The 26,636-nt window shown below is 48.1% G+C and overlaps 1 protein-coding gene and 1 long non-coding RNA gene across 6 annotated transcripts in view; both read right to left on the bottom strand.

Annotated features, from left to right (window-relative positions):
* The window catches only part of GLIS1 (GLIS family zinc finger 1), a 214,280-nt gene that overhangs the window by 181,191 nt on the left and 6,453 nt on the right, over positions 1–26,636 (bottom strand). The gene's annotated exons all lie outside the window — the stretch shown is intronic.
* Positions 10,194–24,226, bottom strand: LOC309843167. Its single transcript, XR_014299984.1, has 2 exons — positions 23,858–24,226; positions 10,194–10,392 (listed from the first exon to the last, which is right to left on the bottom strand). It is a non-coding gene; the product is annotated as an uncharacterized lncRNA (long non-coding RNA).

Here is a 26,636-nt window from a genome sequence, read left to right on the forward strand (position 1 = left end):
TATGGAATATAGTCAATAATATCATAATAACTTTGATAGCAGACATGACTACAGAAAAAAGAAACAGGAGGAAGAGGAGGAGGAGAAGAAGGAGATGGAGATGATGATGATGATGATGATGCTGCTGCTGGGGCTAGAAGTCCAGTCCTGGCTCTAATATCAGTGCTCCTCCCCCTCCCTGGACTGCCTCTCCAGGAGGATATCAAGGTTCTCTCCTCACCTATAAAATGAGGATCCTATTAGTACCCACTTCATGGGGTTAGGGTGAAGACTCAGTGGGTTAATATAAATAAAGCACTTAGAAGAGCCCAGGCACAGGATAATACTATAAAGGTCAGGTCCCACAGGGAGCCTTCTCCCTGCTTCTGCCCCCTTGCCAAAGTGCAGGGAGCATAGATCCTATGGCCTGTGGGGTGGGAGGACAGGGCATCCTGACTGAAGGAGGACTGAGAAAGAGGTGGCCAACCCCAAGCCCCCGGCTGTGGGCCAGAGCTTCCTTCTCACCCTTCAGCCACACTCACTACCCAGGACCAGGGCACCCCTAACGGCACCCCCAAGTAGCAGGGGTGTGAGGCTGGGGATGCTCTCCAGAGCCGGGGTTACCACTGCTCTGCAGTCTGCTCTGAAACTTGACCCTGCCTAGTTAATGAGAAACAACTAAGTCAGCAAGGGACCGTCTGTCTTCAGTCACAGATGATTCCAGCCACATTCTCCGCATGATCATAAAACTCTAAGCAAAGACTTGGCACTACCTGGTCTACTAAAACCCTGCCACAAGCCTTGGGACCCTGTCCTCAGAAGCCTAACCTGCCCACAGGGCTTACAGGGGAAAGTGGCACTGGAGACCACCATGGTCTATCCCTTGCAGGGATGCTCCTGTCGCCTGGAGAGCATTGCGCCATCGAGGCTCTCCTCTTGTGAGAACTTCTCTGGCTTCAAAGCCAACTAGATACAAACTTGAAATCCTGCTCTGCCACTCACCAATATGGGCAAATGACTTTACCCCTGTGAGCCTCAGCCATGGTCAATGTAAAAAGCAATTCCATCCCTTCCTGGCAGGAAGCTACTATTTACCGTGCATTTACCCTGTGCCTGACAATGTCCTAAGCTCTTTCTATATATTAATTCACTTTACCTTCACCGTCCCCCTAGGAAACAAAAACCATTATTATCCAGATTTCACAGAGAAGGAAACAAGACAGAAATTGACAAAAGACCACATATACGGGGACTCCTGGTACGGACCCTGGGATCCAGAGATGTTCAAAAGCAGGAGTCGTCCTTCCCTTGAGTAGGTGCGAGCAGGGCGTGAGATTTCTGAGAACACGAGACAGCCTTTGTCCCAAAGAATCCATAGAGCAAGCTGGTCCCCACACAGCCCTCAGCACAAACCTCCCAGCCCAGGGCATTCGGATCCAGGGAGGCTCTCCAACTCCCTGCTGATAAAACGGGGTGCTTCATGGGCCAATCACCACCACAGGCCCTCTATGGCCTCATGACTCTATAACCACGGCCAGGGAGACACAGGGCAGAGCAAAGCACTCCAGATCCCTCCACAGCCCAAACCGCACACATTTAAGCCTCTTAGATTTTCCGATTTTAATCAAGCCTAGCCCCAAGCAACATTCTTCAATAAGGGGGGATTTGTTTAGCTTGTTCTGAGAATCAGTGTTACCCACTAAAGAAACAAAACTCTCTCCCTTGTCCCACTTGTGCATTTAAGACCAAACATGGCCCTTAAAAACCCTTCTCAGTTGGAAGAAACATTTCACAGCAGAGGCTGCAGAACACGAGGTCCTCTCCTAGGATCCCCTTGTGCTCATCACAGCACCTTGCCTAACAGCACTCTGAACCAGGTCCCACCTGCTCATTGTCAGGACTGCTTTTGCCCCACAGCAACAAATTCGTGGCAGGAATAAAGTAGGCACTCTCCATCCTGTCTTACTGATAGGAGAAATCAAGGCACAGAGACGAACCTTGCCCATGGACACACATAGTAATGGGGTTATTCGCTTGTTCACGCAGAGCTTTTAATTCAATGGGCTCCCCATCTTGCACCCCTGAGCCACATCACCTGAAGTCCAGGTGAGCAGATGAATGGTGGTAAAGACGGGGGAAAAGGAGGGGAGAAGAGAAAAGAGTTCATTTAGGACAGAGGGAGCTAGAGCTGTTGCCTGCTTAATGAGCCATTCCAGCCCCTGGAGTCCAGGGTCTCTCTGAGAGCGGACATCAGGGTGGGGGGCAGAGCAGGCCTGATCTGCGGGGGGATGGACTTCAGGTTAGCTCCCAGCTCTGTGGGGCCTGCTAACCCCCCATATCTTGAGCAAGTCACCTCCACTCCCAGCACTGCCTCACACTGAAAGAGGACACCCGCTGCAGAGAACGCAGAGTTCCAGGGAGGCAAAGCTCTTCGTAACCTCCCATGTGACACATGGGGTGTCATCACTGTCTCTAAGATGGTCTGCAGTTTCTCAAGGGCTTCCCTAGGCCCTCCCTGCTCTGAGACAGGAAAGGAATTCACCTCCCCATTCTGCAGATGAGTAAAGAGAGACCAGGGGAGGGGAAATGCACAGAATGAGCTTGAACTCACACCTGTTCCCAACAGATGGAACAGGATACTGGGCAAGGAGCCAAGGAGGCCTTCGGCTTCTTGGGGCTTCTCCTAGGCCCTGTGGCACATCCTAGGAAGATCTGGCAGATTCTAATTTGGTGTCAGCCCTTGCCCAGACCTCCACATCTACTATGGCAACTCTCTGTCATGAGGACACTGCACTCAGAGGGAGAAAGCAACAGGCCCATGGCACCCAGATGGCAAGAGGGAAACCAGAGGGCAAATCCAAGCTAGCCAACTCCAAAGCCAGATTCCCCCAAACCCCTCAGATTATTCTCAAACCCCTATAGGTGGGTGGAAGACAGATGTCCCACTCCCCCGGGAAATGGCAGCTGATGATCAATAAAGGCTCTTCCAAAGAGAAGTCTGTGTTTCCAAAAGCAAGTTTTTCCATTATGCCAGGTGGAGGCGGTGCTGGCATCTTCCCACCTCTTCTTTGTCAATCACTGCTCCTGTAAAGCAGTTAGGCTATTCAGAGGTCCTAAAAAGAAATGGTACACATAAAAAAGGATTCAATCTGTTCTCATTAGTTCTCAGGTCACCTGCTGCCATGTGACCAGCTAAGGAAAAAAAGTGAGTCTTCAGGCTGTGCTCAGTCCCACAGGTCAGCACCACACACACACACCCCTCCCACCCAGACCCCTTCTGAGACAACATGGGACAGAAAAAGGGAAGGAGACGAGAAGGGTAAAGGAGGGAGAGAGAAGGCAGGAGGGAGGGGTGGGGAAAGCTTCCCAAGCTGTTTCCACTTTCTGCATTTACCCAAATCCTTTAACTGCCTTCCATGGAAAGACTCCCGATTCGGCTAATCCTGCCTATGAAGCCATTAAAGTCTGGGGAAGGCTGAGGGAATACCCCACATCCCAGTGCAGGAGTCGGCAGGAAGGGGAGCTGCCCTCCCCGGCCACAGGCTGCCCCACCCAGCTCCTCCACCAGAGCCACCTGAGCAACAGGGAAAGGCTCTGGAACCTGAGGCCTGGGCTCCAGCCACAAGCCCCTACTGGCAGTGACCTTAGCTAGTTACTCAGCCTCTCTGTGCCTCCACTTAATAGTGATGTTGGCTAATGTACTATGGAGCACAGAGAATAATGGACACCATTACTGTCCCCATTTTACAGGTGAAGGGACCAAGGCTCAGTGAGATTAAATAATTTGCCCAGAGTCACGGAAAGTGGACAGCAGAGCCATCGGGACCTAAAAGCCATCCTGTGGGCTGAATCAACAGTCTTAACCCATGCCTTTCTGATGCCCCTTCAAGAAGGTAATAACCTCATAGTTGTCACAAGGTTCAGCTAGACTTTGCAGAAAAGCACTTATGTGATAGAGGCTGGCACACAGTAGGTGCCCTAAAAAGGAGTGCTCTTTTCCCTTCTCTCTTACCCAGACAGTTGAGAGAAAGAAGGGCTCCTCATGCCCATTTTTTTCAGACCTCTATGCAGCTCTGGTCTCTAGCTGGGAAGTAGCGACCAACAGGTCCCCTCCACATGAAGGGACTGCTGCCACCTTCCGCATTTCCTACAGCCACAGCTGAGGGGGCAATTCTATTGTCAAGGCTCCACCAGGGACTGCCTCCTTCTCTCTGAACCTGGCCTTTCAAAGGGGCTTTCATTTATCGGGCTTTAATGTCTCACATGATTTAATCGGAAACACGTGCCTTGTAAATATCGTCTGTCATGTTCCATTAGGTTCACAGGGAAAAGTACAAGTCAATAAACAAAGGTTGTAGCATAAATCTACCTTGAACACATAATACCTCAAATAAGAAAACCAAAACATGTGTGGCCTCTGACCTGTGGAGTTTCACAAGAGGGAACTCAGGGTATAGTCAGGAACGTTTCTAAATGTTCCTAATTAATAGGGAGGCTGGAGCTAGGCCCGTTTGCATAGTGTGAGTGCACGCAGATCCCTTCAACAAAAGAATCTGCCTCTACAGCACCTGCTAAATCACAAAGCCTTGCTAGCTGGACCAAACCTTGCTATTTCCATGGCAAAACGACTCTTAGAGCCCAAGAACCTTCTTTTTAAAAAAAGGAAAAAAAAGCACATCCCCCAATTTTCTCACATGGAGGGTGGAGGAGAATGTGGTATGATAAAAGCCTTCCCTCTTCTCTTCTGACTTCCCTGGCACCCTTCCAGGCTGTTTCAAGAGCCCTGAAATGGAGACAGGGGAAAGAGGAAGAGGTCTGGAGAATCCAATGGCCCTGGGTTCAAGTCCTAGTTCTGCCATTTAAGACCAAAGGCTGTTGCCAAGGTTTGTCTGATAAGAAAGCAGTTAATAATAATACCTTCTATTCCAGGGTTCCTGCTATTTAAGACACCAAAACCATTCATTGAATTTTTTTTTTCCTTAAACAGAAATGAAAATAAGCATTTGCCATCTTAGATGAGGTACTAGACAAAGATCCGGTACCCCAAATACCTATCCTTTCAGACACACCCACCCACCCACCCTCACTGAAGCTTTTCCTAAATCTCTGAAAGGAAAGCAAAAATGGTAGGTGGCTTGACAGAGTGGGAAGACTCAGTTTTCTCATCTGCAAAATGGGGGTAGCATGTCCTCTCCTCACAAGAACGTAACAAGGATTATTACTCAAAATGGTATATTCAAGAATGCATACTAAAACGTGACATAAATAGGTCTACCCTTTTAATTAAATTCAAATATCTCAGAGTCATGGTCCAGGAGACTTTAGAGCATATCTAGTCCAACTCCATCATTTCGTGATTCTAGGACAGGGGCTCAGCATGGACAAGGGCCTGGCTTCACCCAGCAAGTTGGTACGATGGCCAACTCTAGATCCAGGGCATCGAGATGGTACTCAGGGTCAGATGGTATTTGGTCTATGTGTATCAGCAGGTTCCCCCGTACTGTAACCTCCTAGGCTGCATTGTAGGCTCCCATCCCGGGGAAGTCCTCCTTGGTTGCTTCTCTGGCCTCCTGTGGTCCTTTTCAATACTTACATGCACTCCAGTTCGGAGTACAGCACACAGACCGTGTGAGCGGTCTCTTTCCCCAGACCTATCTCACCTCCAACTAGACTAGAAACTCCCTAAGGAGTTTCCTAGGCCATGCCCAGCACACAGAGGCACATACAGCAATCTTTATTTTTTTGTTTGCTTACTTAGTGTCTGTCTCCCTTACTAGAAGGTAAACTCCACAAGGTCAAGGATTGCCTGCCTTGTTCCCCACAGGATCCCAAGTGTCTAAAGTGGTGTCAGGTACACAGTAAGTACTCAGCAACTGTTGTGTATATGGATTTGTTGGATAAATGAGAGTAGGACCTCTGTCTTGGGTTTCCACATAATATAAAATATCAGAGCTTTAAAACAGGTCCCAAGAACACAGCTGATACAGGTCATACATCAGGCTAGTAGTCCAGAATCCCAGCGCCTCTTCCATTTTGGAGTCTTAAAAATACATTTGCTGATGGTGTGAAGGTGAATGAGCAACGAGGCAGCTGGGCGGATGAACAGGCAGTAGGGTAGCTGGGTGGTTCTGGCAGTTAGATGATTTCATGGTCGGTTATAAACATGGGTGGGGAAGTAGGTGGCAGGCTGCGGAGATGGTTAGATGGATGGACACATGAATGAAAAGTGGGTGAATGGATAAACAGACAAGTAAACAAAAGGGGAAGGAGAACTGGCAAGCAAAGACTCCTTCAGACTCACTCTCTGATCTGCTTCATCTATGAAGCAGAGTCCCGAACTTAACAGCCTTCCTTAATGTCAAAGCCAGCCACACACCCCCTCCAACAGAGGTAGTTCCGACTCAGCAGAGGGTAATCTTTGCATATCACGAGCAGGGGACATGACCAACTTGGTGAATGTGGGTTGGTGGGCAACTGGGTAGAGGTATGAAAATGCTGATGGATGTTCATACAAATGGGCATGAAGATGGCTGTAGGGCTGGATGGATGAATGCCTTATCATTGGGGGCAGGAGCCAAGACACATGGGCTTATCCACAGACAGAGAAGAGTGCAAGTTAGGTGGGCAAAGTTCAAGGTACAAGAGATCGTTGCCGGTGTCGCCAGTTTCCTGAGGATAGCATGCTGCCCACACCCCCTCATCCCTGGAGGGGAAACACTGACAGTCCATTCCCCACAGACCCCTGCCGGGACAGCCCATGAAGCCAGGAAAGCAAGGCCTTCTTGATGCCCCAAGAGTCCTCCTGGGGACTGCCCCACGTTTAGCCATCCCTCTCCACCTCTAGGGGGCACCCCAAACCACACCCAACCAAGGTGTTGCCCCACACAAGTGTCAATGAAATAAATAGCCCCGGGGCCTTGTGCACGTCACCCCCAGAGTCATGTGTGTAACACAGAGCCCGGGGTTCCCCACAAGTGGAGCTGTGCCCCATGGTAGCCCTGGTCACACGTCAAGTCCTCTCCCGGGGCACTTAGTTCATTTCATCTTCACAATGAGCCTGCAAGACAGCCGGTCTTATGAGACGAGAGCTGAGGCTCAAAGAGACGATGGGACCTGCCCGAGGTTACACAGCGAGAGGACCAGTCTGGCCAACTCCAGATCCGAATCTGTGCTCTGTCGCTCTATGCACCTTTGAAACGCCGCCATATTCCCTGTGGGGACAGTGCCACCTACTTCACAGGGGAGGATGAGAGACTAAAGGAGCTCTCTGCCACAAGCAAGAGACAGGGGAGTCACTCCTCCCCAACTGCCTGCTGGGCCCCTGGGAAGAACCCCCTGAGCTCGTCCAGCAGGAGCCCCGTCCCCGGGTGGCTGCGACGTTCCGACGCGGTGCCTGTCACGCTCGTGCAAATGCGGTCCTCCCCGCAGACCCCCAGCACATGTGGGAAGCCAGTGCCAGGCACCCTCCCACGCATGTGAATGTTCCTAAACAGAGTAATTAGAGTGGTGTTTAGGTAACTTTTACACAGGCCGCCTAATCAGAATCACATGTGGGACGGAGTCAGCCCTGGTGGCCGAGCTGGAGGGGCCGGTCAGCTCCTCCCTCAACACAGCTGCCCCCCATTCGGCCGTTCTGCAGCCTTGTTTCTCCACCTCCCACCCCAGGACTGAAACTCCCTGCACCCTATTACAGGCCAGCAGGAAAACACTCGTGGGCAGCAGGGTTAAGCCACCTCCAGCCGCTCTGACGTGACACATCACAGCATGACATACGCAAAGTCAGACTCAGAGCGGACCTTCAGGACTCTGCTAGAATTGCCATGGAAACCCAGCAGGGGAGAAACCAAGACCCAGGAGCTTGCTCACCCAAGGCCACCCAGAGAGCTTAGTGCTCACCCCTGCCCCTGTGCGATCTTCCCCAAAACCGGGGTCTGACCAGGTCCTACCTGCAGCTTCCCACGGCCTCCAGAATCATGCTTGAGCTTCTCAGCCTGTCCTCCAGGGGGCAGGTCACATGGACCCTGGAGTCAGCCAAACAAATTCAGAGCCCAGCTCTGTTCTTCAGTCACTCGTCCGTAAGCAGGTGAATGTACCTCTCAGAGCCTTAGTGTCTCGTGTGGTAAATGTGGATCACAAAAGAGGAAAGACCTAGTTCACTGGCCCAACGGGAAGCACCTGATTCCACACCTGGCCTACGGCACGACCTTACTAAGCAGCAACCACTCTTATCACAAACAAATACATCCCAAAATAGCACCAGCTGTCCATCCCCCCTACCCTGTATCTGCTGTGTGACCTTAAGCGAGTCACCTGGAGTCGCTGGGCTTCAGTTTCCTCCATTCACCTGGTGCAAAGAGGATCTGATGATCCTGAAAGGTCTTTGTGGACACGGTGGCCTGTGGGTCTATGGATCTGTTAGGTCTGGGAAGCAGCAGTCATAGCCTCAGCTCCCTTCTCATCCTTAGTGGGTCATTGAAGGGCCAGGGCAGTTTGACTCCTACCTTCCTTTCTTGCCTCATTCAGGCCACCTTCAGCCACATCTCTGCCCCTGCAACACCAAATTCCTCCCCACTACTCAACACATGGGCTCTCCCCGACAACCTGCCCTTTGCACAGCCTTGGCCTAGAGCAGTGCTTCTCCAGCTTCGGTGTGCCCATGAATCACCTGGAAATCTTGTTCAAAGGCAGATACTGAAACAGTAGGTCTGGGGTGGGGCGAGGATTCTGCATTTCTAAGAAGCTCCCAGGTGGTGCCCATGCCGTTGGTCTGCAAACCATACTTTGTTGTTGTTGTTTTTTAAAGATTTGTTTATTTAAGAGAGCTAGGGGGAGAGAGAGGAGGGACAGAGAAAGAGAGCATGGGGGGGGGGGCAAAGGGAGAGGGGGAGAGAGTCTCATGTAGACTCTGAGCCTGATGTGGGGTTTGATCTCAGGACCCTGACATCATGACCTGAGCTGAAACCAAGACTTGGACGCCCAACCAAATGCACCACCCAGCTGCCCTGGAAACCATACTTTGAGTAAGACAGCCTACAGGCCATTATCTCTGGATTATGAGATCGAAGCCTGTGTGAGGCTCCACACTGGGGGAGGAGCCTACTTCAGATTCTCTCTCTTCCTCTGCCCCTCCCCACTCTTTTTCTCTAAAAAATAAAAAAAGAGAGAGAGAATAAGAAGGCCTAGAAGGCCTTGTCCTTGTGTTTTCACCCGCAGTGAACGGCCTCCCCCTCCTTCAGAGCCTGGCCCACGCAAACTATCTGCCGAGAAGCCTGCACCCGCAGCAGGAGTCATAAAGCCCCTGCGATTTCCTGTGTATACAGCTGATAATCACCCACCACAACAGGTGTTTTCTGACTCTGCATCCCTAACAAAAGCCCCTTTAGGGCACGGCAGTGTTTCAGTGCCCAGCCCAGCACCTGAACAGAGGGAGGGTCAGTGAGCGCCCTCTAATTGATTAAAGTCACGGGCAATAGGGTCATCTTCAGACCTGCCTCCGGGGACCGGCAGCCAGAGTGACCCGCAGAGGCCCGCCTTCCTCCCAGCCTGCCCCCAGGACTGTGTCCAGTTCTCCCAGGGCCCTATGTCTTTGTAGGCTTCTCCCAGGATAGCTCAGGGGCCGAGAAGAGCCACCGCGGGCTACCACAAAGATTCTTCGTTCTCACAACCACAAAAGGAGCACTTGCCAGAAACGGCAGGTAGAGGGAGTGTAAACCGAAATAAGGACCCAGGAAGGCAGAAGCAGGGAGAAGGAAGGAAAAAAACACAAGCAATAAGGCAGAGAGAAGCTGAGACAGAAAGACATGGAAAGCTCCAGAAGGAAAAAAGAAAAAGAAGTAGAAACGGTAGAGAGATACCAAAAAGGAAGAAAAGGAAACAGCAAGAGAAAAGAAGGGACCAACTATAGAGGCGGGCAGATAGCGTACATGCCAGAGAGCAAGAGAGAAGGAGAGGAGAGACAGGGAGGAGAAGAGATTTTTTTTAAAGCAGGGAGGGGAGAGCCCCTAAGCCTGCAGCTAGCTCATCTGCAAAGGCATGAATCCACAGGGTGCTGGAGAACCTCTTCTTGCTGAGCCTGCCACCCACACCCCTGGCTTCGGGGATCACACAGGGCTGCAGGGGGGAGTCCTAAGACCTTGTCCCCACTTCCCCTACCTTCCCCAATCCTTCCCTCCCCCAAAAAGTTACGAAAGAAGGATAAGTAACAAAGAAAAAAATCCAGCAATTTGGAGTTTGGGTTTTTTTGTTTTTTGGTTTTTGGTTTAAAGACAAACAAGATCCAAACGTAGTAGGAGACAGAGGTGAGCCTAAGAAAACAGAGGCAGTCACGACAAGCTCCACGAGGTGCCAGCAAGTCACGCATCTCCTCCGAGCCTCTGCTTCTTCAGGAGCAAAACTGCCAGGAGCTTCACAAGGCTGTCGGAAAGATTCACTGAGTTATGGAAACATGAGCACGGCAGCTTATTCTAACCCCAGTGGGTGCCTCAGAAATGGTCCCTGCGTTAGAACTGCAGAACGGGTTATACAAATCCCCTCTTTGTTAGTTGTTTTAGGTCCTTTCCAACCCCGGATCTCCCCTGAGCTTCACAGAGCCCCAGGTATGGACTACCATCCCATTCTACAGAGGAGAAAATGGAAACATTTTACACAGCAGCCCTAGAGCTCCAGGCTGTGTGGAAATTCAGGTCCACCATGGCCCCCTGACTTTTTTTTAAATATGTGTTTAGGTATTTTTGAGAGAGGTTGGGTGGAAGTGCCCAGGGAGAGAACCCACTGATGAGGGACTTGATCTCACAACCCATGAGATCATGACCTGAGCTGAAACCAAGAGTAAGACACTCAACCAAATGAACCACCCAGGGGCCCCAAACCCCCATCTTTTCTATTATACTAGCTGCAGTCTGCATCAAAACTATGGCCCACACAAAAATAGCAAGAAATGCTATTTTTCCCCCAACAAAGAGGGACCTGGCCTCCATGGATGCTGCTCCAGGCCCTGTGCAGAGATGGGCATGGAGAAGGATGAAGAGCGGCTTGATTCCCAGAAACACTGACGATGTCCAGAGATGCACAGTGGCAATGGGACTGCACTCCACCCACCCAGGGTCAGGAGCCTACTCTTTGCAAGCACCATCCTCGGCCCTAGCTTCTTGTAGGGCCTGCTTCTTGCAAGTGCAGGGTGACGCAGCAGGAACAAGAAGATCAGGAGAGTGACAAGCTCCCTGATGAAAATGTAACAGAGTTAACATCACAGAGAGGAACCGGGCAGGGCTCCAGGAGCACCCAGTGAGGAGTGGGGCTCTGGAGGGGCACTCCAGAGCTCTGGGATGACGAGGCAGGCAGACCCTCAGGCACGTGGGGGGCTCCTACAGCACCATCCAACAGGCAGGCGTGGGGGTGCAGCCTCAGCCAGGGCTGGGGGCTGGGGGTGAGAAGGATGATTTTTTTGGAAACGGTGCTTGTGCTGACCACTTCTGAACACACAAGCTGGGCAGGGAGGACACTAGGGACCACAGTGAAGAGCAGGAGGGTTAGTATAAGGGGATGTCTTTCTAAGGTCAGATAATTGTCACAGCACGTAACCTGGAAGGATGAGCCCAGTCAATCAAATGGAAAACAGGAACCCAGGGCAAAGGAGAGAAGTGGTTTAAAATCCCAATAATCAAAATAGTAATAACTATAAATTAAAAATTTAAAAAAATAAAATCCATGGGGCTCCCGGGTGGCTCAGTCAGTTAAGCAAGCATCTGCCTTTGGCTCAGTTCAGGATCTCAGGGTCCTGGGATGGAGACAAGTCGGGCTGCCTACTCAGCAGGGGGTCTGCTTCTCCCTCTCCCTCTACTGCTCTCCCACCCCCGTCCCCACTTGTGCATCCATGCGCGCTCTCACTCTCTCTCTAAAATAAATAAGTGTTTTAAAAAAATAAATATAGAATCTGGGGCGCCTGGGTGGTTCAGTGGGTTAAAGCCTCTGCCTTCAGCTCAGATCATGATCTCAGTGTCCTGGGATGGAGCTCTCTGCTTGGCGGGGAGCCTGCTTCCTCCTCTCTCTCTGCCTGCCTCTCTGTTTATTTGTGATCTCTGTCTGTCAAATAAATAAATAAAATCTTTATAAATAAATAAATAAATATAATATCTTAACAATTTCCTCAGAGAGATATGCTAAGATATTGCATTCATAAACCGAGACAGAATGTATGAAAAGGAATCATTAGAGATTGGGTGCTTTTACAAACTGAAAAAATAAATGGGAGATAAAGTCAAAGAAATTCTCAGGAAACAGATCAAAGACACAAAAGCAAGAAAATGAGAGGATCGATACAGAACAACTAGGAGGATTTCCAGAAAAGGACAAGAAAGACATGGTATGGGAAAAAAAAAAATGTTGAATCTCCAGATTCATGATGCAAAGGTCCCACCACGCACCCAGCCTAATTAATGGGGAAAAAAATCCACATCAAGGCACATTACTGCAAAGTTTTACAGCACCAGGGGTGGAGAGAGTATCTAGAAATCTTCTAGAAAACAGATGATGAGGAGTGGGGAAGAAACCTAGGCAAAGCCTCTGGAATCATGGCACGAGAACTGTCCACAGCCAAGGAGGGAAGCCAGAAGACAACGGGACAATGTTGTCACAATTCTTAACAGGATCAGCTCTGAAGCTGAACATCTGAGTTCTGATCCTGGCCCTGCCACTCCCTGGCTGTGTGACCACAGCCAAGTTACTTAACTTCACTGGATCTTGGTTTCCTCTTCTGTAGAACAAGCACAGTAATCATCTCTACCACCTACTTTAATGGCTTGGTATAAGGATGAATGAATTCAAGTCAACTATGCCTAAAACATAGTCATAAGCACTGGAATTATAGTTCTTATTATCAAAATTCTCCAGCCAAACAGTCAAGAATGAGACGCTTTTCAGACAATCATCTTTACTGACCTCTTACAACTTCATTGGAGGATGCCCTCCAGCAAATTACAAGGTTACATCAAGAAAATACAATGCAAAGGGCATTTGCCTTTCTTTCTGGGTGCCAGCATCTGAATCCCTTTCTTCTACTGGGAAAATTACTCACCTTATAAGGCATCCCCCCCACTCCACTTCAACGCCCCCCCAACACACACACAATGAAAATACACACAGAAGCTGAAAATATCTGATCCCTTGCATCCTTTGGCTTGTCCACCCATGTTCCCTACCATGAGCACCCTGTGAAGCAGTAGTCCCCCGCAACATCCTCTGTTTTTTTCTCCGAAGTATTATCATCATTTGCTCAACTTTATATTTAACTTGTTCCCTTCATAACTGTGCCTCCCACTCTAGAATATAAGTTTCATGAGTGTAGAAATTTTTTTGACTGTTGGCTTACTTTCTCAGCATCTAGAAGAGTACCTAGCTCATAGGAGGTGCTCAACACAAATTTGTTGAATGAAGGAAGGACATGTTTCCCAGCCTCCTTTTGCAGCCTCCAATGGCATGTGTAAAAACAAGCAGTCGGCAATAACCAATAACCAAGGACTGTGGCTCTGCTGCCAATGTCTGTCACCCACTGTTTTCACCGCACAGCCCTGTTGCAGGATTTGGAGTAAGATTCTTGGCTATGTAGCTTCCAAGCCTGGGTCTCTAGCCTTAGTAGGCAATTATGAGAGCCACCCAGCATCCTTTCATAAAAAAATCTCTTTTCTGCTTAAACCAGTTGCAGTGCATGATACAGGCATGAACCAAGAAATGGGAAGTCCTGCAAAGGAGAGCTTCAAAGAAGGGCCCCAGGAGGTCAACCGTGCAGTAGACCAGCTCTTACTTCATTGAGGTGTAGGAGACACGGAACGAAGCTAACCTGATGTGTTCGTGCATTTAGGGAAGTATGATTGACAGGTGCCACAAAACTGACAAAATGTTTAGGGAGAAATAATAACATACACAAATTTGAGACTAGCAAACGAAGAAAGAAGGGATAGATATCCAGGAAAACAATGTATTGCACCCCAAAGGAGAAGTTCCCATAGTACAGGACTTGATTCTACCACCTGTACCAAACCTAACACTATGCTGAGAAAGTGGATCCAGAGAGGGCTATAGAAACAATTTATCATTACCTGTCCCTTCCCAAGTCTCCCCTCTCCGAAACTTGTCCCTTTTAAAACCCAACCTGCTGACTTGCTCCCCATCCCCACCGCCGAGAAGTCTCTGGAAGTCCCATAACTCGTTGGCTCATTTGTAGATCATAAAACATCTTCCAGATACTTCAGTCCCCTGACAGTCTCAGTTTAGTAATTAAGATGTCCCATCCAGATTAATAATCTCAACACTGAGCTTCATTTATAGGGAAGCTCCTCCCTTCCCACACCTTGGACCTGCCTCAGGCTGGGAACTCTGTGCAGGACAAGGGGCAATGTCTCCAGCCTCCTTACTCTTTCCATTGCAGTGGCACAAAGGGACTCCCTTGCCCACCTTTGTGGGAGCTCTGTGGACCCAGCTGTTCAGTGGGAGAGCTCCCCTGGTTGGTAGACACCTCCCCCACCCCACTGTATCCTGTGGGACACCTCCAGTCTCTCTCACCCCTGCCTGGCAAGATGCCATCTTGGGCAAAGAAGGCAGGTCTGAGAACCACCACCAGGCATGTCGCCCGGAACACAACCTCCTGCCCCATCACAGGTGGCAATGGTGCAGCCACCCTCTTCAACACCATCAGGCCAGGAGAGACACAACCATTCCTCAGCTTCAGGGGCTGTGCAGGGCTCTCTGGGTGGACCTCTCAGAACCCCCTCACTTGAGTTGTGGAGAGGAGAAAACAATCCTTTCCCCCTCTTCAGCGCCACCAGCCATGGGGAAACGAAACGTCACAACTTTTCAACAACTGCCTCCAAAGAAATCACCTCTTTGGAGAATTTGGAGAAATCCAAACCAACCCAAGGGCATGCCAGGTAAGGATCCCCAAATCCCAGTTTAGTTTGTGCGCCTACAGCCCGGCTTTAGAACACAGTGAAGTCCCGCTTTAGAAGATGGCCACCAGTGCCTCTGGTCAATCCCTAGTGTCGGGGCTCAGCCAGAACCCTGAGGGCAAAATCCCCAGAGTGGATTATACCCAGTCCCCACTATGCACAGGCATAAGGAGAGAAAGTGCGGCAGCCTGGGCTGCACGGAGTGCCCCGTGCAGGCTGGGAAAGCACCGGGCTGGAGGCGGGGCTTTCGAGATCGGAATCCTCATTGGCTATAACAGGTGCCAGTCAACAATGGGCATTCGGGACCCAGAGATAGCCCCACAAATCTTAGAGGCCAGGGAGCACAGCGATTAGGGCTTCACCACTCACCAGCTGTGTAGCCCGGGACAAGTTACTCTCCTCCTCTGGCTATGTCTCCTCGTCTGCAAATCCGGGAAGATAAGAGTAAACGCCTTCAGAGCGTTGTTGGGAGAATTATGGGAATTATGTTTGTAACATGCTTAGAGCATGACTGGACTACAGTCGGTACCATGTTTAGCTCTTGTTTTTGTTTTTGTAACCTAGACACGTGGAAGAAAATATTAGAAAAAGACAACTAAGTAAGTTGAAGGTGGGGCCACCATGTTGCCCAAGTCTAGGGAGCTTCGTTCGTATAGATGGGGTTAAGTGGCGCCCCCTGGAGGTGCACACCCCAGGAGCCCGGGCTGAAGGCAGCTGCCCCCAGGAGTGGGCCCACGAAGGAACGGGGACCCGCTCTCTTTATTAGGTGATTTTAAAAAACTGGTTAGCATTATTTCACTAAAAATATGAATTTATTTTTAGAATGTTAATAAAACATGCTCCCAAAAATAGTAACAAGAGCAAACAACAGCACTTGGCCAATGACAAAAAGAAGAGCAAGGAAGGAAATGACAAAGGAAAGTCTTGGGAGATATGACTATATATAAAATTTCAAATTTCTGTTTTAAAATTATCATTAGAAACTTTAAACAGCAGACTCCTAAAAATATTAGCAACAGATACAGTGAACAAAGCATTAACATTCTCAGCTTACAGTCTACCTATATGGAAGAGTAAATGTTTAAATTTTTTAAGTAAGATATTCAGTCCCCAATGTAAATACCAACTTGCCAAAGAGGAGCTATGAATGTGAACTGACACAAAACAGACATGAGGCTACACTAACGTTCAAATAAATGTAAAAAAAAAAAAAAAAAAACGATAACCGGATGTCACCTCCACCTTCAAATTAGGAAATTATTTTGGAAACTCTGGTGAAGGTGCAGGGAAGTAAGTTCTCTAAAACGTGGCATGCAGTTGTGTAAATGGGTGTAACCCTCTAAAGACCTATTTGATAATTTGTGTCAAATGTTACTACCCTCTCACCCAGTCATTTTCATCTCTGGGGATCCAGCCTAAGAAAATAATCAGAGATGCAAACAGGGATTACTGCACGAAATTTACTGCAGCATTATCTGTACGAAGGGAAGAGGTAAAAAATTCTAAGCACTATGCCCTGTGCAAGTAATATATACACAGATTTGTTTGTATGGGCATAAACTCCCTCTGAGAAGCCAAGCATCACCAGCTGTCACCAGCAAAGGGAATGGGGCAGGGGCAAAAAAGACAAAAGGAAGGCTTTCCTAAGAACCCTTTTTGGGTCTTCTGAATTTTAAACTATTTTAAGGGGCTGCCTATTTAAAAAGATTTGACAAATTTAATAAAATGCATGTATTTTTGTATGTTTACAAGGAATTTTAATAACATGGAAGAGGTTTATTACAATAGAATGTAGAGTTTAAAAATAAGTACGTAAGACTATATTCAGAATGATCTCAAGGATATAAAAAATATAATTAATATAAAGTATTTAAAAAAAGAAGATAAATGAAATATACCAAAATGTAAATGGCAGCCTTTGTGTGGGGGCCAAGGGGGGAGTAAAATTATAAGCAAATATTATTTCTGTCTGCATATGATTCTATAGTTTCCAATTCTTCTATGATAAGTATATACTACCAACACAAGTTTAAAAAAAAGAAATTAAAAATAAAGAATAAAAACAAGCCAAATTATTTTTCAAAAGGTAATCTACCTCCCAAAGCAGAATTATAAGTAACAGAAAACAATTTGTCACAAGTCAAGAAGGCACTCTTATCTGAGAGGCTATAGCTGGGAGCCAGGAGGAAGCCTTGACCAAGATTCCCGCTTCAGAGATGTCCTTCCATGAACCATCTGCCTTGTCTGGACTGCTTCTGGGGGGAACCAGCAGAAACCAGTCATGCAAATGCTGCTTCTTGAGAAAGTCTACTCTGATACACTTTGTCAGTGCTGACCTGTGAGCTCTCCTGAGATCAGGACAGACCTTAGGACTCAAGTCCCATCCACAACAGGAGCCAGCCCTGGTAACCAGCATGCGGGCCCTACCTCCAAGTTACTATGTCCACCTGCTGCCCGCCCCAAGGCAGAGGCTGAGCCTGGGCTATACCCACTTATCCAGGGCCGGATATAAAGCCTAGCATATGATAGGGTTCCAGGAAGCATTTGCTGAACAAATGAATAAATTAAAGAATGATATTCTAGACTGGTGCTGTCCAACTGAACTTTCTGTGGTGATGGAAATGTTCCACCTCTGTTCCATCCATTATGGGTGGCCACCAGCCACAGGTGTCTACTGAGCACATGAAATGCGGCTCGTATGACTAAGGGACTGGATTTTCAATTTTATTTCATTGTAATTTATTTTAATTTTAAAAGTGTTCCATAAAAACACTGACATCACAGGGTAGTTTAAGATTACACAAGACAATCCTTTAAAAAAAAAAAAAAGAAAGAAAAGAAAAGAAAAAGAATGGGTGCCTGGCTGGTTCAGTGGGTAGAACATGGGACTCTTAATCTTGGGGTTGTGAGTTTGAGCCCCACATTGAGTGAAGAGATTACTTAGAAAAAAAAAAATCCTTAATTAAAAAATAAGAAGAAGACAAGGAAGAAGGGGAAAGGAAACTTCAAAGACCAAAATGGAAAGGCAAATCCCAGGCTGGGGAAAATATTCACAAAACATGTAACTGACAGAGGTTTTCTCTCCAGAACATATAAGAGAATACTTAAAACTTACTAAAAAGTAAGTTTTAGTTACTTAAGACAAGACTACTCAATAAAGGGGCACCAGGGTGGCTCAGTGGGGTTAAGTCTCTGCCTTTGGTTCAGGTCATGATCTCAGGGTCCTGGGATCAAGCCCCGCATCAGGCTCTCTGCTCAGCAGGGAGCCTGCTTCCCCCTCTCTCTCTGACTGCCTCTCTACCTACTTGTGATCTCTCTCTCTCTCTGCCAAAAAAAATAAATAAAATCTTAAAAAAAAAAAACACTACTCAATAAAAAGAATAGGTAAATGCCTTGAAAGGGCACATCACAAAACAGGTAGACTGGTGGCCAATCAGCATGTGGAAAATGTTCAAATTACTGCCCATTCACAAATTAAAACAGATTCCACCACTCATCCACCAACCAGAATGGTTACATTTAAAAAGAATAACAATACCAAGTGTTGAAGATGTGGGAATGCAAAAATGGGGGGGAAATTTTTATTTAAAGTCATCAATTAAAAAAGATAATCCAGTGTCTGGCAGTATTCAGTAGGTGATTGTGACAGCATACTGAAAATGGAGGGGTGTGGAGGGAAGGAGGGCCCCTAACAACCTCCCTGCCTCCTCCCCATGCCCAATAACACACAATGGGAATTTACTTGTCTCTGGGTCTCTATAGCTGAGAGCTCTCCTGTGCGAGAAGCCACCTTCCACCAACAGACTGGGAGGAGTGGAAGAGAAGCATGTGAGACTGGGACAGGAGAGACTCTAAAGATTTCACAGAATGAAAGTTCTTGGCCTATATTCCCAGAGACGATGAAAAAGGGCATTCCCTCCAAGAGCAAAGTTTAAGCAAGTAACAGGTACAAGAAAGGGGGCTGGCAAAGGTGGTCCCCCTCCTTGGGACTGACTACCCTCCTCCAGAGCGTCCTGCCCTTTCCTGTAGACCTCACCGAGTCTCTCACTAGCTTTGCAAGGGGAGCTAAGCTGGCAAATACTGCCATTTCCTATGCCTGCAAACCCAGGCTCAGAGACACGGTCCCAGGTCATGAGGCATTAGATTGGCTGAGCTCAGGAGTCTGCTCAGGACAGCAAAGCAGGTAATAAGGCGGTGAAGCTGCACAGAGCCTGGCTGGGAGAGGCCCCGCACACACTCACCCAACTGTCCATTGCTCTCCAGACTACAAGCTCTATGCAAGCGAGGGCTCTGTTAGACCACCACGGAGTCCCCAGCGGCAACCCAATGCTTGGGCCACGGAAGCCATTCAGTACACACTGATGAACGAACCAACCAACAAGCAAACTGAAATGGCCCTCCCTGTTTTCAGGACACTTTCGCACACTGTACCCCATAGGCTTCTGATGACTGGCTGGGCAGGGACTCACTGTCCCCCCGTTTTACAAATACGAAGCTGAGTCTCCAAAATAGAAACCCACTCTAGGTTGTTTTCCCGAAAATCTGCTTGAGGAACAGCCCCAGGAAAATGTCCCTTGACTGGAAAGGGACAGATGAATTCTGCCGAGGTCCTGCGTTCATTCTGATCTCTGGTCCACACTCCCTCCGCAGGGCGGAGATGTGTTCACTCCAGACCCTGCTCCAAGGAGCCCATGGTCTCAAAACAGAGGAAAACGTCGACCCAAGCATCTGTAATACCTGACTGTTCAGTGAGAGAAAAGTAACAAAGGACAGTCAGCAGATGAAGAGGGAATGGAAATCCTGGCTGGAAGAGGCAGTCTCTCAACAGTGATGCACGGGTAAGACTGGGCCCAAGGCAGCAGAGGTCTGAAGGAGCTGAAGGGGGACCCAGAGAGGTAGCAGGGTGCGAGGAAGGGCAGGATCCTGGAGGGAGACTGGCAGCTACCAGCTCTGGAATTTGGGGCAGCCACTTAGCCTCTCCGGGCATCAGCTTTTCTCATGTGTAAAACAAGGGTGCTGATGCTTCCCCACAAGGAGTAAATGTAGAAAGAATTAAACGGCCTTGTGGGTTCTTTACTCACAATAGGGTTCAACAAATGGAAGCACCTGCATGCGTGGGGAAGGGGTGGGGGCAGAACAGTAATGGCATTACAAGTTAAAGAAGGGGAGTGAAAGCAGTCCAGCTGGGTATTAGAAGTCAAATCCCAACCCAATAAACAGGGGGCAGGGCACTCTGCCTCCTGGCCCTTCCCATACTCCCTCCCGCCTCCCCCTGCTGCTGAACACCAGAGCCACCACAGACCCTGTGAGGGTCTTGGACTACCCAGAGCCGGGACCGGTCAGACAGCTACACTGAGGCAGCCCATGCCCGTGTCAGCAGGGACCACAGCCCCTTCCTTACCTTCCCACAGCCCCAAGTGAGGCCAAGATGCCAGTCAATCACATCTGTGTCCTCCAGCACTTAGATCAGAACCTCAGTCTCTCTGAGACTCCAGAGTCCTTACTCCTCCAACTTCACCAAAAAAAGAGAAACAAGGGGCACCTGGGTGGCTCAGTGGATTAAGCCTCTGCCTTTGGCTCAGGTCATGATCTCAGGATCTTGGGATCCAGCCCTGCATCAGGCTCTCTGCTCAGCAGGGAGCCTGCTTCCTCCTCTCCCTCCTACTGCCTCTCTGCCTACTTATGATCTCTCTCACTCTCTCTCTCTGTCAAATAAATAAATAAAATCTTAAAAAAAAAAAAAAGGAAAGAAAAGAAAAGAAAAACAAGCACCAGAGAGAGGGGATGGAGTACTGTGCCGTAGAAGAGCATCAGAGGAAGTGAGGCCTGCGGACCTGTCCTGGCTCTCTCTCAGTAAGACCAGCAGCAACAGCAGCTCATTTCTGTTAACACGCCTACTGGGTGCTAGCCCCTGAGCTAGCTGCTCCCCACATCAGTCCTAAGTGACAGGAATTACCTCCATTTTACAAATGAGGAAGACCGAGGCTCACCATTAATGACTTTGGCCAAGGTTCAGCAAGTGGTGTAGTAAGTAGTCCATAGTAAGGGTCTGAACCCAGTTCTGACTCCAAATGCCAAGTGGCCACATTTGCACAAGTAACAACATGGCCTCTCTGAACCTTAGTCTTCCCATCTATTCAAGGGGGGGATTGAACGAACTTTAATGATTTGGGCAGAGCTTATGGTTTACAGTCCTGAGGCCATAACAGGCTTGTAGAGAAGCCAGCAGGCCAACATGATGCCCCCAGGGAGCTCTGTCGAAACCTGACCTGGAGTGGGGATCCAGGGTCTGTACACCAATTTCCACTCCTCGGCAGGACCTCGGAGACCCACAGTGTGGCTCCCAGTCCTCAGTTCCAACACCTGGTCCGAGGTTTTTCATCTTAGAGGAGTTTGGGTCAGATGTAGTATAACCACCAATATCTGCTCTCTAAACCACAAGATGACACACATTTTTAAATGCCTGAAATTTTGCCTTGGAGGGAGGGAGGGTGTGTGGCAGGGAGTACCTACAATCCTGGGCCAGTCCCTCTGGGACAGCCATCATGCCCCTAGCTCCTCTACAAGCCCCTGGCCTGTCCTTGCATCCCAGAAAGACCTGTGATCACTGAGGCCAACTCTTCCCACAAACGAGAGGATAGGGAGGCCCAGACAGGTGAGAGGACATGTCCAAGGTCCGCTAGCAAGCTAGGGACAGCTGTCATTATGCAGAGCCCCACACAGGTGCTGGAAAGGGAATATGAGTGTGTGCACATGTGGGAACTCCTTGCATATTTGTCAGTCTCACATACACCGAGAGCTTACTGTGTGTTCAACCATGTGGGAAAAACAAGAGCACACAAACTGGACAGACACTAGGTTGGATCCCATCCCCAGCCTTCCCAGACATCCACTCTGAGCCAGACCCTGTGACATGCAGGGATCAGGAAACTCTACCCCTGTCCTCAAGACCACAGAAGTCAACAGAAAATCACCACAGGGTGAACAGTGCTATGGCAAAAGCAAGGATAAGGGCTGTGTGTGTGCTAGAGCTCCACTAAAACCCAGCCTAGGGAGAAAAGGAAGGCTTCTGGGAGGAGATGGTGCTGGAGCTGGGTCTTAAAGAAGAATTAGGAGTCAGTCTGGTGGCAAGGGAAGGAAGGAAAGCCCTTCCAAGAGGTTCTGTTTACCAAACATTTACATGACAGCAGTAACAACAATAATAATAATCCTAAAATTTACTGAGCATTATACCATGGGCTAGTCCCTGTACCAAAGCACTTGTACATGTATTAACTCATTTCATCCTCTTGTGAGATCATTGCTATTATTATCCCCATTCTGAAGATGAGAACACCGAGGAGCAGAGAGCTCAACGACATGCCCCAAGTTCCCCATGTTAGTCCTCAGAGCTAGGATTCAATCCTGGTGGCCTAGTTCTATGCCCACAGCTTCAGCCACACCCTCGGATACGTACTTCAAGCCAGACTTGGTAGTAGACACAGGGGTACAGAGATGAATCAGAAGCAGCTCCTGGTTTATAAAGACAGAAGGACAAGGAAAGAGAAAAACCCCAGGTCTGGAGCCACCTAAGGAAAAGTCCAACACTGCTGGAGAACGAGCAGAGCAGGCATCAGGAAGAGATGAGCTGGACTACTGGGAAAGCCTTGGACATCACACCAAAGGGCTCAGATTTTCCCACTGGCCAACCGGTTGCCAGTCTATGAACCAAGCTGTAGTATCAGACGTGACCTTTAAAGCATGCACCAAAGACCAGAAAATAAATGGATGTCTCTACAGATAGGTAAGTGGATGATAAAATACCAATCTATTTAAAAGAGGGCTTAAAACTAATAACCTCATTAGGCATCTTGTCCATAAACACACGCTAAAAATATAACTGCTGTCCTGTGGACTGAGGAAAGACTCTTGTCCTTGTATTCAGAAAACTTGGATACCCCTACTGTCAAGGATGGGAAGTAACAAAAAGTTTCTAAGCAAGGAATTCTTAGGATAGTAAGGTCTGGGATTTCTCTTCTCTGCCCACCCCTGGACCCCCGCCTCTCCGAGCCCCTCAGCCTGCTGGAAGTCAACCATCTAAAGGCCCCAAGAAGAGCTAACCCGGGAGAGAAGCTCCAATGCAGAGATATTCTCACAAAAAGTGCTACGTAAGTACAAATGACTGTTTGATCAATCATTTGGCCTCGGCGTGGGATTTGGTTAGAATTAAAGCCATCTGGCTGCTGGGGGTGGGGGAGGAGGGTGATGGGGGAGGAGACAAGCGGGCGGGAAAATGACCCACCCCCTCCCCCAGAAAGCATTGTTAAAATATAAGGGGGAAAAACAGTCAAGTCCCTGCTGTTATTTCAGCCTAAGCCACTTAATCCTTCAGCACATAAAGCAACTTATTTTACGACCTTTTCCCTTTAAAAAGTAAATCTGAAGACGCTGCCTTGAATTCAGATATCTCTGAAACACACAACTCATCCCTCCCAGTGAAATATCCTGTTTCATAAACCTTCTTCGAGATACTTGAAACTGCAGATCACTAAATGCCTAGCTTTAGGCATCTGACATTCCAGAGAATTAATATTTAAACTTATTATAGGAAAAAAAGAATTGAGTTTGGTTGAAGCATGAAATATTTAATAGCGTCTCCAAATTAGAAACCCTATTTTGTTTCGCACTGGAAATGCCAACGTTATTACCTGGGCTTTGCACTCAAATAAGATAAAATGCACAGGCGGTCTTGAGATTAAACACATAATTACGGCCGTGTTCTCCAGAGAGAAGGGGAGTGAGGCAGGTTTGGGGAGTGGAAGCGATCGAGTTTCATTTTTACGATACACTTAAAATTATACTATCATCCTCTGCCTGGAGGGTTGGGCTTGAGACCGTTGAAGCTACTTAATCACCAAAAAACCGTGTCAAGATCCGTGGACCCACGGAGGCCTACTCACAGTCTCACGAAGCCGTCTCTGTCTTGGAATGGGCCCGCTGCTGGACAAGACCCGGTAACTTTCTCTACTCGCTAGGACAAAAGTATTAAGTGGTTTGGGATAAAAATTAAGCTTCAATTGACACAGTGGATCCTGGCAACCTCGGCCAGCACATGTAATTTATTTACAGGGTTGGAAAGTCGGCAAAATACATCATCAGCTCTTACACAAACTTCTACTAGGTATTAAATACCCAAGCCTCAGAGAAGTAATTCATATAGTCCAGCAACGTTCCAAAACAAACCCACTCTCCAGCCCTCCGGAGAGCTTAAAACAGCAAATGGGATCTGTATTTTTAAAAGTAAGGTTTATAATTCTCCCTGGTTTCTTGCTAAAGCTTTATTTTCCATCAAACCTGTTATTTAAAAAAAAAAAAAAAAGGAGGCAACAACATCTAAAAGAGTAATCTAGTTGTTAAAAAGACACAAGTCGGAAGAGGCTGGGCCACATGGCAACCAGCGCCCTCCTGATTCTTCTTCCTATTCTTCCTTTCGGACTCAGGGTCATCATCCAAAGGCAAAGAAGGCTGGGGCCATAAAGACTTCTGCACTAAGTGTGATTCTCCGAGAATGTCCACCGTCTCGTGACGTGTGCCCCCTCGTGCAAGGCCACAGACACAAACCAGCAGCGGGACTTTTCCTTCCCCTAGGGGTCATTTGATTCATTCTTCATCTGACAAAAAAGACCCATTTCCCACAAACAAATGCTCACGTTTACTCTGATTCCTGGGATGTTCTCCCTCCCAAGCCCTTCTTCGTCCCGTGATCGAACAGGAAGGAAATGACTGTTCAGCAGATCTTACGCCACATGCCCAATGAAGCATGCATTCTACCATAGGTGTGGTGGGGCTTAAGAGAAATTCTCTTCAAACATCAAAAGGTGTCTTCAGAAGCAGTGAAAGGGAGATCGCAACCAGCGTCTGGGCAAGGAATCGCCCTGAACTGTGGGAAAGTCTCAAAAAGGGACTAGAACTCGCAATAACCACTAGGACATGTAAGTGTTCTGCTGCTTCGGAGAAGGAGCTGTTTCTAGAGGGTCCCTCCACAGCCTCAGAGAATCCTTGCCTGAGGACCCCATGTCACGACTGGGAAATGCTGTCTTTCCTCCATTTCTACAGCAGGGAGGTGGACAGATGCACACAGTCTGCCCATAAAGTCACACCTTGGCCTGTTAGCAGAGACTCAGAATGGGGTCCTCCAAGGAACAGCTGTCTGGACCAGCCTGCAGCCTTCTACCATCTTCCCCCAGGATGGGGGGTCCACTCTCTAGGCACGGCAACTCCTCACCACTGCCTAGGGTTTAAAGCCCATCCTTAAGAATGCTGTGCTTTAGCCGGGAAAGTACAGGCTTTGCTGTCAGATAGAGCTGAGTTCAAACTCCAGGCTTTAAGACTTACTAGCTAGTGAGCTTATTACTGGGGTCAATACTTAAACTTTCCAAGCCTCAGTTGCCCCATCTGGAAAACTAGAATAATGCCTCCTTTTCTCACAGGGTAATTGGGCATCATTAAATGCAGTCAAAGCTATAGTGCCCAGCCTGGCACACAGTAGGTGCTCAGTAAAGATTAGCTAACTGCCCCCTCACACTTATGTTTGCTCCGGCAGTCAGCCTCAGGGCTCAAGAGTTCAAAAGAGAAGTCAAGTCTGAGACAAAGATGACTTCTTCCCACAGCCTCGATCCTCCCTGACTTCCCCAGTCCAGTTCATGTGGAATCCCCAAGCTTCAGAGCAGGAAGGGACAACGGACCATCCCGTCCAACTGTTTCCCATTTTACAGATGGGGAAACAGAGACTCAAAGCCAAGAGCGTGGCCCGCATGCATCGAGGCTGCACAATGGTGCATGTGTTCGCTCTAGACAGGCCCAACCATAACCACCAAATAAATTCAGGCCATACAGGAAATGCATTATTCAGTTAGCGGACTGAAGGTCTCCTCAGTGCATCTGACTCAAATGCTGACTTTAAAAACACAGCTCGTAATGCTAACACAATCTGCCTCGATCCACCGGAAACCCTCTGAAGGAATAACCCTTTGGAGTTTAGAGGAAGATGGGGGAAAGAAGAAAACAGATGCTTTCGGGGACTTTAAACTGTAAGACCACTGGGTTAGGGTTGTATTCTCCCTACCCCCACCCCATCCCAGGTCTGTTTCCTTTCAGTTTCTTATAAATAAGGCCTAGGGAGACCAAAACAGCTACAACCACCCTCCCCCTTTTCAGCTATCAGTCCCGGACTTTGCTTCTAATGCTGAGAGCTTTTTTTTTTTTTAATTCATTGTAAACTATTAATTCGCGCAGCCACTGTTGATAAACAAGAAGTCCGTTTTTAAACTGCTAGAATCATTAGCACAGTGAAGGCGAGCAGCACGAATATTTCAGGAGTTTGCTCTTTTTTTCCTGGCCCTGGTATTACAGCTGTGCTTTCTGCACAAGGCAGTTGAAGTTTTCAAAGCCCACTGCAGAAGTTTGTTTCATTTCTTCTCCCCCTTTGAATCGAAATGTCTTTGTTTCTTTAAGCACAAAAATAAACTACCCCCTACCAAAAGAAACAACACAACTCTCCAGGTCCAAACTCATTGCAACTAAAATCTGTATTAGCAAAATAAATGAACAAACCTCATAATCTAACGTCACATATAATCATATTCTATAACGTGAGGTTGTTGAAATACCACCGTATCTGTTTCAAAAAAGGGGATTCTGGTTCAAGAAAATTGAGGGAAGGAAGAGCCATTACCCTCT

The sequence above is a fragment of the Mustela nivalis genome (assembly GCF_964662115.1).
Source record: "Mustela nivalis genome assembly, chromosome: 10".
Lineage (NCBI taxonomy): Eukaryota > Metazoa > Chordata > Mammalia > Carnivora > Mustelidae > Mustela > Mustela nivalis.